Below are 14,362 nucleotides of genomic sequence, written 5' to 3' on the forward strand. Positions count from 1 at the left end.
GGCTTTGCAGCTTTTACGGCGGGGGCTGCGCTGACCGCAGCCTCCCGGGTGGGCACCGGCTCTCATCTGGGGTCGCGGCGGCAGCGCGGGGTCCGGGCGGTGCCGGGGGCGGTAAGCGGGGCTGGCAGGGCGGGCGGTGGCGCCGCTCGGCTCCTCCTTCCCCTTCTCCCTCCTCTGTGCCGAGCCTGCCCCTCCTCCTCCCGCGTTCCCTGCTCCGGAGCCCGCTGTGCTCTGCCTGCCGGCGGCTCCGCGGCTGCCCCTCGCCCGCCCATCATGGCTGCGAGCGCGCCGCTGCTGCTGCTGCTGCTGCCGCCGCTGCTGCGCGGCTGCGGGGCCGCCCCCGAGCCGCCCGAGCCGCCGGGGCCCGAGCAGCCCGCGCTGCCCGAGTCGCCGCTGCTGCAGCCCACGGTGCTGCTCGCCATCCTCGCCCGCAACGCCGCGCACACGCTGCCGCACGTCCTGGGCTGCATCGAGAGGCTCAGCTACCCCAAGAGCCGCATCGCGCTCTGGTAAGGGCAGGGGACGGCCGGGGAGGCGAGAGGTGACTCTGCGGGACCGGGCAGCGCGGAGGGGCGGCGGCTGCGCCCAGCCCTGCAGCCGGAGCTATGCGGTGGCGGCCGGGAAGAGCTGAGGGCTCGGCCCCCGTTCCGCGGTCCCCCCGCGTGTCGGCAGCGCGGTGTCTCCGCCGGGAGCCGCAGGGAGATGAGTTATCCCAGCAGAGCTGGCCTGGAGCCTGGGAACACATTTAGCGCCGGAGCATGTGTCCAAATCCACAGGCACGGAGAGCGTGGGGCCGGCTCCCGGCTGTAAATCCCGGGCTTTGTGGGAGCTGCTCGGGATGTTCCAGGGCTGGGGAGCGGCGGGCTGGGTAGGTGCTGGTGGGCATTGAAAGGAGCATTGTTGCCAGGCTGGAGGCTGGAAGATGGATTAAAAGATGTATTCAGAAATCGCAGCATGGGGGCAGCTGCGGCGGTCAAACAGGGGTCGGGATGGAGGAATTGGAGCAGTTTGGGAACTGGTCAATCTGCCTTTGCGAGGAGACAAAGGAAAAAAATAATGTTTCATCCTGACATAAGTGTTGGGAGGAACAGGATCGCTTGGAAGAACCCCAAACAGAGTTTATTTTTTCTCTGTAGAGCGTGATCAAAAGTTCGCTGAAGTCTGTGGTGAACTTAAAAAGTCAAAGTTTCGTTTTACTTTGAAGGGGCGTGGGGAGGACCTGCCCCCCAGTCACATCACTGAAGTGTCATTAAACAGATGTTTCTGTGTATGCTTCAGTAACATGGCTGTAATTTGTCTCCAAGTACGGGGCTCTGCAATACGTCAGTGCATGGATCTTTGTCTTTTTTATTTATTTTTTTTTTTCCCCTTCTTTTCATGTTGCAGGTGTAAAAAGCAAGTTGTGCTATCAGGCCAAATTCGGGGTGCCACACAAGTGTGGTGGGGAATCACAAGCTGGTGTGTGGCAGTGGGTAAATTCACATTCCTCTCTGTGTAGATCTGTGACTCCTCATTCATTTGTAACAGCAGGAATTTTGCCAGTTGAGACTTCCTCATAGCAGATGTGTATAAAAGCAGATATTATCAGACCCCACATGGCCTGTGATTCAGCTGAGCTTGGTGTTTATAAAAACTTGTGGGAGTTGTAGGTGCAGTCCTGATCACCAAAGCAGAGCGCATCTCAAAATGCCTCTTGCTGTACAAGTGCAAATAAGTTTTGTGGGGGGATTTTAAGTCCTGCAGATATTTGGTTAACTCTACAACTTTTTTAGTACATTACTTGTATTATCCTCACTAGACTTAAGGTCACTGCAATATTGTGTGAAAGTATTGTGGGGACTTACTTTTAACCTAGCTTAAAATACGCTAAGGTTCTTATAAGAAATCGCTCCCTTTTTAAGAGGATTGCACACAGATACAAGGCATGGCTAAGCTGGAAAATCTGCTGATGAAAATGTCAAGATTTATAAAATGAGAGCGACTGAAATTGTCACAGCTGCTGGAAGAGAAGTTCTGAGGATGCTCTGAGTTGCCACAGAGAGTGAGAGGTACCTGTGGGGTGGCAGTGGTTCCTTGGAGAGGTTTAGTTCTGCTCCTCAATAAGACTTGAGCTTTTCCAGAATGTTCAGGACACAAAGTACCCACTCAGAGCAAGCTCACATATGATACCTGTAAAGTCTCTTGAGAACAAGTAAAACCATTCAGACCATTTCTGGAAGCATCTTGTGTTTCAGAGAGAGTCCTTTCAACAGATGAATACCAAGATTTACCTGTGTCCCTGTGTTACTGGGATAGGAGGGCAGGGGAGTGATATTTGTCATGGACTTGCATTCTTCCATTGCCACTTATATCCTACTTCAGCGTTTTCTTGAGTAAGTCAGCATTTTAAAATGCCCAACCATAGATCTTGAGAATGAAAACTGAAACCATAAATCATCTCTCAAGCTCCCATATGCTCTCTCTGTGTAGCTGGAGGGCTGAAATTGAGCAGTGGATTCCTCTGACAGATTTCTAGGAGGGAAGCTTTGTGAGTGACAGTAAAGATGGGTTAAGAGATAATGAATTTGAAGCAGACACTGAATTTCTTTTGTGTAGTCTGTATCAATTAATTCCAAGCTTTGTTACCCTGATACTGAGCAAAAGTCTTACCTTTGCTCTTAATTTTGACTTAATTCTGAAAGTGATTGTGGGCAGCTTCGGGAGGACTGCCGGCTCCTAATGAGCCTTGCAGGCTGTTTGGTCTGGGGCCAGCTGGCACGGAGGAGCCATGGCTGTGCAGTTAAACCCTTCCTTCCCTCCATGGCTGTGCAGTTAAATCCTTCCTTCCCTCCTCGAGATTCCCTCCCGGGAATCAGGAAATGCATCCGAGCTGCTCCCTGGCCTGTGTTAACCCCAGCTGTCTTTGCCGGGGACAGGGTCATCCCAGGATTGTGCTGTGACTTCAGCTGGGAATTTCTGTGGGACAGCTCAGGTTTCTGTGCTAGCCCTGCTGACAGACTTGGCCATCGGTGGCCTGGGAGCCCTCGGAGCCAGCCAGGCCGGGGGGAATGGCAGCCTCCTGCTTCAGGGGGAATGGCAGCCTCCTGCTTTGGCCACAGAACATGATCTGGTCCCATGTCACCATGGAGGTGCAATGCTGAAGGGAGCAGCTGTCCCTTCTTGTGGAGGAGGAAGGGTCACAGCTGTCCCCGCCGGGCGCCCAAATACCCCGCGCTGAGGGAAATGGGCTGAGGCCCACAGCAGGAGAGGCCTAAAGAGAAAACTGGGCTGTGGAACCCAAGTGCCTAAAGAGAAAACCTGGCTGTGGGACTCAAGTGCCACAACAGGAGAGAGCCTCCAGAGAAAACGTGGCTGTGGGACCCAAATGCCGCAATGGGAGAGAGCCTACAGAGAAAACCTGGCTGTGGGGCTCAGGTGTCACAACAGGAGAGCCTAAAGAGAAAACCTGACTATGGGACCCAAGTGCCACAACAGGAGAGAACCTGAAGAGGGAACCTGGCTGTGGGATGTAAGTGCAGCTTTTTATAGCCACAAAGGTTCTTCTGATGTGCTGCTCGTGTGGCTGGGCTTCTCCCTGAGCTCCCAGCCCAGCTGGGAAACTTGCAGGGAAAGTGTGCAGTATTGTTTGTGCTGGGTTTGGAGAACTGCAAAGGGAGGGAAAGAGATCTGTATCTTGGACAAGAATGACCCAGAAGTTACAGTGTCAGTGTGCCCCAGCCTTCTTTTTTTTAGTGAGCGAGGTTGTGGGGTTTTGTTTTGAGCTTTATCAATGCTGAGTGTTTATTTGAGATTGGTCAGTTACAGGTACGGAGTGTTTGCTTGTCAGGAAGGTTCGTCTTGGCTGCAATAGACAGCCTTTTAAAAGTCTGTGTATTCAGCAGTTTATCACATTGCCTTTCACTTTCCTTAGTCTCAGATTAAGTGATGGTATAGCAAAGAAAGTTGCTGTAATTTCATCCTAGTGGGTCATCTGCTCTCTCCTCTCTTAGTAACCTGGGGATGGAATGCCTACATAAATGAGTTGGTGCTTGGGAGCAGTAATTAGGTCCTTTTGTGCTTGAAAATCTGCTTTGGGGATCAGAGTATACTTACATTTCGGAAGTGATAATGTGAACAATAGTGAGCCAGGTGGAAAGATGGGATAAATCCCAGCTGAGAGATGAGTGGATGTACTGTAACACAGCTCCAGTGAGGAAATAGTTTCAATTTAAAAGAACCGCTTGAAGCCAAAAATAGAAGCTGATGAGATCAGTGTAATAATTGTATTTCATAATTATGTATTATTAGACTGGAACTAGCTGATGATATCTGAGCATTTTCTTATTCTTTTGTGGTTTACTTTTCAAACGTGAAAAAATTCCACATAAAGGGAAAAAAACTCCAGTGAGATGCAGGGATCATTTAAAACTTTAATGGCTGTTATTACTCTCAGAGAAATGTTGGCTTTCAAGCACCGTGTGTTTTCTGTCCTTGTCTCCATTTGAGCAACGAGGTCACTTTAATCTTCATGGTCATTATTGGTCACTTAGGAATGCTGACATTCCAGTCTGCTGGCTCTGCCTCTCCTGCTTCTGTCCACTGGTGTTTTGCATCCATTTCAGGCGTGCTCACCTGTGCTGTGACTTCCATCTGGCAATATTAAAACATAGGTTTCAGAAATTAACTGACTTTTCACTTGAAAAAGTCAATTTCACTTGTACTTGGCTCATCATAGCCAAGTACAAGTGAAATTGACTTTTTCAAGTGAATTTTAATGGGATTTAGTGAATTTCAAGTGAATTTTAGTGGTTTTGTAGATACTTTTGTAGATACAAATACTGTTTGTATTTGTAGATACTTTAAATTTATTTATTTATTATGTAGTTTTAATAACAGTCGTAGATTAAGAGGGGGCAAGAGTGAGATGGGCTTTGCACAGCTTTGGAATTGCAATTAAGGTGATGTTCCTGTTGTGCAATATGTTGCAGACAGCCTTGGTGGCAGAGAACTTGCATTTGGATGACTGCATCAAAAGAAAGAATAGGAGTAAATACTTCCAATTTCTAGCTGGGGAAATTGGGGTAGAAGGGTAAAGTAACCTACATGAGATTGTTGAATTTATCAAGACTGGAGATAGCAGAAATAAGAAATGTCAGTTATAAATATTTCCTTGCCAAGGTCATTTTAACACCAAGGTGTAGAAAGATTACATAAAAATGGAAAACCAGGGAAGGCTAAAGTACTGTTCCCATGATCACAATAGCCATAATCACTTTTTTTTTTTTTTTTGTCCTTTGGGTTTCTCTCCCTCATCTCAGTCTTGGCAAACTGAAGCAAATGGCATCATGAAATTACTCAGTAGAAACATTTGAAGGGAAGCCAAAAATTGCTGCTGTGCCTTGCTGAGATCTGCATGGCAAGACACAAACCACTCTTCAGCTAAAAACTGTGCAGTTCTGCAGAGAAGCCATAAAAGAGGCGTGAGCTGTGTGATGGCAATGTGCAGGGTAGCAGGAGTTTCTTTATTTTTCCCTGCTGTGGTCACAAATTGCCAGATTCTGATGTTTTTTTGATGACATTTAAAAACTATCTTGTCCCACACTTTATATTGGGGTCTAGTAGACAGCAGTGTGAATGTTGGGATAAAAGAAAAAAGGCAAAAATAATTTGTTATCACCATAAAATGAATAAATAGCCCTCCAGAGGTACAGGGATAATACCATAAAACTGGTGCTTTAAAATGTGTAGGAGTTCTGTGGCACTAGTGAGCATAGTACATTGTGTGTGTTTGTTTAATCATTTTTTTATGCCTGAATTCTGCATGGTCTGTATCTCTGAAAATGCAGCTATTTATTTTGGCTGCTGTCTTTTGGCACCCACCTTTTGAGACAGGGGTCTACCCTGTTATCTGTGTATCTGTCCCTTGTGTCATGGGCTGCCTGGTGCCTTGTAGTGCAGGCTGTGGGTTTAGAGGCTGGAATCCAATAAAATAATCTGTTGCCCAAAAGAAACAGCGGGCAGAGTTCAGTAGCAGAGGCTGTTGTTTGTGATAAGCCTTTGGATATTTTCAAAGGTCAGGAAGATCTAACTTTCAAGCTTTTTTTTGTCTCTTTTAATATGTACAAAGCAGGGATGAAAAGACCTCAAGGACTCATCTAGTTCATTCCTGCCCAGGGCAGGATCCCACTCCATCCGTTACTTGTCTTTCCAGCAGGGTTGGGATTCCTCGTCCAGTCCAGGCTGCCCAGGTTGTGCACTGACCTGTCTTTTGAACCTCCTTCAGCTGGGGGGAAGGTGGGAGGCAGCTGTGGGTCCAAGGACCAGCTGCAACCAGTATTGGCTGTTGAGTGCTCCTATTAATTTGCCCCCTCCCAAAGAAAAAAATCTAAAAAAATTTAAGAATAATAATAAAAAAGTCAATTTTGCTTGTACACCAGCTATTTCAGCTCCTCATTTCTGGTGAGTGTGGGAGTAGGGATCAGTTTGGTCTGATCAGGGGGAACCTGCCCAATTCCTGCTGTCATTTTCATGTTACAGGGACAGAGCCCTCTCCCTTTCCCCAGTGCTTCTCCACCTGAGCTAATGCATGGATCTCCTGGGCTGGTTAGTGCTGGGATGCACCTCCAAAGGCTGGCTGCTCCCAAAGCCAGCTCTGGTGAAGGCAGAGCACTGTTTCAGTTCAGGCTTTTGATGTCTCCAGGGATGGGGACCCTGCAATCTCTGGGCAGCCTGTCACTGTCAAGGACTATCCTGGAAATTCATGTGGGCTGAGGGTGGCAGACCTTTGGGACAAAGGCTGTTGTTCCAGCCACTTTTTCTCCTTTTTTTTTCCCATTTTCTGTTAAATGGATCTCATAATCTTCTCAGAAAGCTGCCTGGTCACTGCCATCAGATTGCTGAGGAAGGGACCCCAGGTGTCTGAGTGCAGCTGGAGAGGGGTCAGTCCCTGGGAGGTTTGGCAGGGCCCTTCCTCAGGAGACCAAACCAGGGATTTGTGCTGAGCCAGGGATGGAAGGGCTTTTTTGATCTCTTACATGAATTATCACATACCTGCAATTATTTATTTGAGTCCCCTGGGACTAAAAATCTTCCTGCACTGGGTCAGGATTGTCTGAAACCAGGTCTGTGATGCACATGGTGTGCAGAGCATGGCCCAGCACTGCTGCCATCTCTCGTCCCAGGCGGCTCATCTGGGCTGCAGGGTGGAGAGAGGACCGAGGTGATGTGGGGTGCTGTCTGTCAGAACCTGGAATTTCCTTCCTGTGGCATGATGTCTCAGACTTGGTATTATTGCAGTCTGTTTCTGTGCATCTCATTTCCTTTATTTTGGTCAAGCATTGTGCATGTTGATGGTGCTTATGGCCAAGGGTGGATTACAGCTAAATGGGACCCACATGCACCAAAATTTCAGGGTAAAGAAAGATAGGAATCAAAAAAATTGTGGTGTTGTCTGATGAAATAGATTTTTTGTCCTTTTCTGTAGAATGCTCAGCTCCTTCATAGAGGTATGTGGCACTGCTAATAAATTCATAATTAGTAAAAATACAATTCTTTGTTCCTTTTTTTTTGTGTACAATTTGCCTCATACAGTGCCTGAACCAGGTTTTAAGCATGAAGTGATTAGTTTTGTTGTGTGTGTAGGCATATACATTTGTCTGTATATCTGGTGTCTTTGGACCAGAGCACTTTTGTTACTGTAAAATGAGTCCAGTTTTCATTCTGCAAAAGTTGACAGGGAGACTAATAACAGCATTTTGATTTAAAACTTTTTCCATGTGACTATGGATCTGGTATATACTTTGAAATGGAGTTCAGTCATTAAAGTTTTATGGTGAACCACTTAGGTTGTGATAAAGTTTTGCAACATAACACATTGTTCCTCCTCTTGACATGATGTGGCACTGCTAAAAAAAAGCTACATCTTGTTCTAGAGGCTGAATTCAGTGCCTAGGACTGAAATTATGCTAATGGCCTATAAAGCAGAATTTCTTGTATTTCTTTGGGAGAAGTGGTTGCTTATTTGAGGTAGCTGTTAGACATTTTGGGAAGTGAAAGCTTACTCAGAAGTGAAGGCTGCTTTCATTATGACCAACTGTTTAAGTAGCCAGTGTGTTTTTTCTCCTTTCTAACATGTAACTAACTGTAGAATCAGGTAAAACTGAGCATGAAAGCTGATAATGTTGTTTTGGGAATATGCCCTCACCAAAGTCTGTCCTTGCTGTTTTTTCAGGGGTCTGTTAAAACATAGATGTTGGTGAGATCTTTGTATCGTCCCTGGTGCCTGAGTGGCTGTAATACATGGAATAAAGAGATTTTCCAGCTATTTCATTCTGTATGGATGGACTGATAGGAATTACACACATGCTATAAAGATAAGCAGATCTTGATCTGGAGCAGGATTTTGAGGCTGTCCCTCTGGAGCTCATGAAGATCTAAATTTATGCTGAAGCATAAGATGGTGGGAGTCCATGTGGCACTACAATGCCATGGTAGGCCTCATTTAAGCTTTTTCACATTAGTTTTGTAAGACTTCAGCTCCAGAAGGGAATTTTTTTGTTGGATTTTTGTTTTGTTTCTTAAAAGATTTTTTCCTGTAAGGAAGAAAACATTATTTATAATTATGCTTTTCCTCTCCTTTCCTCACACAGAGCACAGGCTTCCCTTGATTCTGAAAGGGTTGCTTGCTCGGTTTTGCACTTTGATCTCTCTGCACAGGAAAGGTTATGTGTGGCTGCAGCCTGGTTTGAACTTTGCCCAGTGGCAGCAGTGAGGCTGTATTACCTGTGAAGGGTTAGTTTATATCCTGAAGCTGATAGCAGGTGCTTATCTCGAGCTAGCAGGTCAGAACCTTCAGTTAGCAGCTCAGCATCTGCTCTTAAAATGGGTGCTGTGTTGTATCTGTGGGGCTAGAATGAGAATTTGAGGTTGTTAGTTATTTCCTCACTACTTTCAGTCATTCTTATAAGGTGCTTGTGAAAATTCAAGGTCGGGTTGGATGGGGCTCTGAGCAACCTGGTCTGGTTGAAGATTCTTTCTTCATTGCAGGGAGGTTGGACTGGGTGACATTTAAAGGATCCTTTTCACCCAAACCCTTTCAGGATTGGAGAAAAAGGCTGTTTTCCAGCATTCCCACTTTGAGCTGCTAATTGTGAATTGTCAGATTAAAACTCTGACAAATGCAAACCCTTTGTTGGGGTTTTGGGTTTTTCTGTTGGTTGGTTGGTTGATTTTTTTTTCCTCTGGTTTTTAGCTCAAACATGTAAATTATTCCCTAACAGACTTCAGCCAAGTGAACTTAAGTCCTGTAGCTGGACTGCTGTATCATTAACTAACCAAAAGCCTGCTTCAGGCAAGTCATAAGAAGATGTCAGCTAGCACATGTGATTTTGGACAGGAGAAGCTGCCAGAGGTCTGTTCTGTCCCCACAGTTTGTGTCTAGGAGGCAAAGAGGAACATGACCAGTGAAGCTTTGCAGCAAGACTCTTCTCTGTCCATCAGTCATACCCAGTCCTTGTGAGGAAGCAGGAATGTTACACCCTCTTTGCATCAAAAAGAGAACCAGAAAAACAAAGTGTGTGAGTGAGATGGAGACATGTTTCCAGAGCAGGTGCTGAGCTCTGTGCTTGGCTGCAGTGCTCCAGGGAGCTGTTTTGCCTTTTCCTTGGGGTGTCCCAGAGTGTGTCCTTCATGCTGGGAGCCTCCCTTGTGGTTCATTGAGGGTGTGTTCTTACTCTTGCAAATGCTTTTTCTTACATGAAGACAACAAATACATTCCTTTAGTCTAACCAGAACTTGTAATTAACACCATAACTCATAAAGACAAAGGCAAAAATATTTACAGTTCAGTGAAAAGCACAGCAGTTATGTGCAAAAGTCACTACACTAGACTAACGAAAATCTTAATTTAAAAAAGACATTAAAATATATGTTAGCATAGGAACTGCATAACTAGGGTAAAGATTTATGTTTTCACTTTGGAAAAACAGTAAAAGGCAAGCTCTTTCTCTTTTCTGTAAACAGAAGGATTAAAAGGAGTTCTAGTGTCTTCAGGAACCACTGGCCTGCATTTTATTGCTCCTTAATTCTTGGCTACAGTTGGCTAGAATTACTAGTGGGAGAAATAGCTGGAATAGCTTTCAGGTTTGGAAATCTAAATATCCAAGGATCTGTTTTACTGGTGGGTTGTACAGGCTTACAAAGTCAGGAGGAGCAGTGGTGTCAGTAGGGAGCAAGGTTGGATAACCTCCTGTGTTATGGACAGGATCCCTTGCTGCCCGAGGGATTAAAGGGAGCTTAGGGCTTGGGAGTGGGAAGACTTTGAGAGTTTCAATCGCTTCTGCAGATCCTACAGATGGAGAAAAGGGCTGACAGTGGAGTGTCTGACATGGCCTTGTGATGCCCCTGGATTGGGCTGGGGTTCTTTAGAGGGTTGTAGTGAGGAGTAAGATTTGGAGATGTTAATTTTCTGGTGGATTCTGCGTGCTGGCAGAGTTGGGAAGCAGATTGGTGTTTTGGCTGGATGGCATTTTTCTCTCTCAGTGTGTGCAGAGGGTTTCTGTCAGTCCTTTAGCCAGAGTTCTGCACTTTCAGTGCCTGGAACTCCACAGCTTCTCTACTTTGGCTTGGCTCCAGCTCCTTCAGCACTTTCAGATGGGAGTGGGATGTTGGTAGAGATGAATCCTTTCTGTCCCTTTTGCTACACAGGACAGCTTAGGTGAGGTTTGGGGCTGGGAGCTCCAAGCTGCTGTAGACTGAGATATGAGCAGGTTATTCAGGCCCTGGAGGTTTAGAAAAGCCAGCTGCTGGTAGGGACCAGGTACTGCATGTGCTCTGTGCCATTTGTATCTGGTTTAGCACAACCAGTTCCTGCAACAACAGAGCAGCAGCACTGTGCTCATTTTTCCCAGTCTGACTCCCTTAGCATGACCTGACTCACTCCCATGAATCAGGCTCTGGATGCTGCCGGTGTTTGCTCCCGATGATATGTGCTCCTTCAGTAGCAAGAGCTGGATGGAGTTTCCATTTATTTGTCTGAGATGGGCTCCGTGGGTTTGGAGGAGCCTATCCAGCCTCCTCTAAACTGGTTGGTAGAGAATAATAATTGCTTTTGGGTCTTTTGCCTCCTCAAATATTTTCTTCCTCCGGCTTTGGCTGTCAGAGACTATGGTTGCACTCATTTTTCAAAACACCAGTCTGAAATAAGTTCAGTGTGTGTGACTGGAATATGAAAATGTCACTGTTGCTAAATACTGTCTCTTAATTTATGATTTCTTTTAAGTTCAATTTTTTTACTTGAAGCAGGATTTAAATGGAAATTACCATATGGAATTTTAAATGGAAATTAAGTTACTGAGTGTGTTTGTGATACATGTTTTATCACTCCTAACATACACTCTCTCCCCCTTCTCCCTTTATTTCTCACACAAACAAGTTATTGCTTCCACAAAAACTCTTGTCAATGAGATGTCTTTTCAGACTAGTGAGCTCATGGCTGTCTGCTGGCAGAACTCTGCTCTGACTTAATACAAACGAAGGCTGCTGCCAGGTTTTTTTGGCTAATACCTGAGCCTTGAAGGAAGCTCTGTTTCACAGAGCAGGAATTGAGCTGCTGTCAGTGGTGCTTCCAGCAGCCATGCCTACAAACTTCCCATCTGGATTTTTTGAGCCAGTCTTTGTAGATGTGATGCAGATTTAAGAGGAAGAATATGTGTTCAGGGCTAGGCTGGGCCTAAACAAGAGTTTATATTCTACACTCAGCAGTTCATGTTGGTTGATTCTGCCTGTGGAGAGCTTCAGTCACCTCCAGGTTTGCTCTGTTGCACTTTTGCAAGGTGCAGAACTTGTTGCTCATGGAGCATGTGGCTCAGAATGACAGGTGACAGCCAGAATAAAGCCAGTGTCCCACAGAGATCTGATGAGGAGAAATGTGCTTCAGTCTTTTATCTCTCCAATAGAGTGAGATCTGTGTGTTACATCTCCCAGCACAAATTGCCCACCTGGCAAAGCTGACCACGCTCCTGTAGCTCCTGCAGGTGTGGGGCTTGTTGGGTACTACAGGGACACCATTGGGATAGCCCAGAGGTTAAGGAAAACATCTGGTTCCAATAGTTTGGACACACAGCTGGACCAAACCTCCAGCCTTTCCTCAGCTAAATGTATTTATTCCAGGTCTGCTGACCCAGCAGAGGTATATTTCTTCCAGTTCTCTGCTGGCATAGAAGTTAAGAATATACTTGCCCAAAACCCTAGATTTCAGCTCATTAGATCTCATACTGAGTTGCATGAGCTGAAGCAGTTAATGAAACTCTTTAAAAACAGAGTTCCACCCAACTGCAGCCACTGATAAACTGGCAGAAGTTTGAGAGCAGAATGATTTCTCAAAGGAGACAGAACCAGCCTCTCAGTTTTTCCATGAACTGTCTTTATTTCATGTATTTAAGGAATCCCTCTAGTGGCCTGGTATTTCTGTGATATATCAGGTGTTCCCTTGCAAGCTGATGTTGCACATCAGTTGCTGCTATTGTATGGATTTGAGATGGAGCTATTGAGGAATTATTTGAAAGGCTTTAGAAGAAGGATCTGAGATGGTTTCAGATGAAAATTTTTTTTTTAAGTGCTGGGAGGTTTTTTGTTTGGGTTGGGGTTTGGTGAGCTTTTTTTTCAGTGAGTTTTTGGTTTGGGTTGTTTTTTGGGAGGTCTTTTTTTGTGGGTGTTTTGTTTTGTTGGTTTTTTTGAGTCAAGCAGGTGATGCTAAATCTTTGAATTCCATATGGAACCATTAGCTGATGCTTTGCCTTCACTGTGCAGTAGATCAGATTAAATGATCTATTGAACACAACTCCCAAGAAACTTGATAGCTTCAGCAAATAAAGCAAGCCATTAGGTTTCAATTTATCTGCTGGTACCTCACATCTCTGTGTAAACCCCAAAGCCTTCAAAGACAGTCATGTTATTTTATCTGTGGGTGCATATTTTCTAGTATCTAAGAAGTTGTGGCATGTTATCTGCTATTCCCTGTGCAGTGCTGGGGTTGGGGTTAGGATGGTGTTTACCCTTGGAAAGGGAGAGCCTGGGACTGGATTCCTGCATGCTCAGCAGAGGGACTGTGAGTTCCTTGAAGGTGGACATTCTCTGCTCTTTCATTCCTCCCACAGCAATGCCTTGTGCTGAGGTATTCCAAAAATTCAGTTTTCCAGCCTTTGCAATTGCCTGAGAGCCCCAGGGAGCTGAGATGTCCAGGCCTGGGAATGCTGCTGGACAAGTGCTGCGATGCGTGTGAGGCTCCTGGGCCAGAGCATGTCCCTGACATGTCCCTGTCCCCTGAGGGACCAGACAAGTCCAACACCTGCTGGGGCTGGAATGAGCTTTATCTCATGCACTTCATCCCCTGGCATGGGGAGAGCTAAGATGGGAATCTTTCCCGTTGGAAAACAGTGTGGTTAGGAGCCATGCTCTGCAGAATAAAGGCACATGTGCATTTTTCAGGGCTTCCAGTTACCCAATTTCCTAGGAACTGGCTACTAAAAGCCCATTTCCTCTCTTTACTTACATCCAGTGATGGGGGAAAAAACTACCTATCCTCAAACTGTGCATTTGTGGTCAGGATTAAACCTTTAAGATATAAACTGTGCACTTGCATTCTTCTCTACACCTCACTTGCTGATGCAGCCTTCAGTGCTTGGCTCTCCCAGAGATTTGCCTGGTTCAGTGGATGCTCCCTGGCACTCCCTCCCTCTCCAGTGACTGCTCCTGAAATCCACACAAAGAGAACAGACCAGCAGAAGGGAGAATTGTGATGTTGTGGTGTGCAGAAGAAGCAATCCCATCCACCAAGTGTACCTCTGATTCCATGATCCAGTTTCCTTAGCTGGGGATGGGAAATGTGCAGCATTATTTACAGAGGGCTGCAGAGCCTTTAGCTTACAAGATTAGGGTTAAGACCTCACTGTTTTCTTTGTCTTCTCTTTAGCATTAAGTCAGCCATCAGCACAGCACCAGTTTTCCATCATTCTGAGTCCAGTCAGTCTTTTCCAATAGACAGTGTGTTCTGAGCCTGGCATCTGTAGTGTGTCCTGTGTGCTGACCCCACAGCAGCCATGTGTGCAGCACATGTGTGTCCATAGGAGAGGCCCTGTGAGTTTCTGTATCCCTGAGTGAAACATGAGATCACAAATGGAAGAGATTCAGATCCAGAAATTTTAGCAAGCCCAAAGTATTTGGAATTTAAAGTAGAAATACTTAGTTTTTAATTTTTTTTCTTCTCTCCAGTACTAGTATTTCACTGCTTTAAAACTCTAAACCCTAAAAATCAGGGACTTCACATCAAAAAACCCAGAGTGGTTTTTTTTTCAGTGCTGGAGGCAAAATACTTGGATGGGAAGAG

General features: G+C 45.7%; 1 protein-coding gene across 1 annotated transcript in view; it reads left to right on the forward strand.

The window, feature by feature from the left end:
- The first annotated feature begins 329 nt into the window (after positions 1-329).
- Positions 330-14,362, forward strand: part of COLGALT2 (collagen beta(1-O)galactosyltransferase 2) — a 46,713-nt gene continuing 32,680 nt past the window's right edge. Inside the window, exon 1 of the mRNA XM_058808556.1 lies at positions 330-509. The gene's annotated coding sequence lies outside the window, so the exon portion shown is untranslated. The remainder of the gene's footprint in view (positions 510-14,362) is intronic.

This window comes from Ammospiza caudacuta, chromosome 7, assembly GCF_027887145.1.
Source record: "Ammospiza caudacuta isolate bAmmCau1 chromosome 7, bAmmCau1.pri, whole genome shotgun sequence".
NCBI classification, from domain to species: domain Eukaryota; kingdom Metazoa; phylum Chordata; class Aves; order Passeriformes; family Passerellidae; genus Ammospiza; species Ammospiza caudacuta.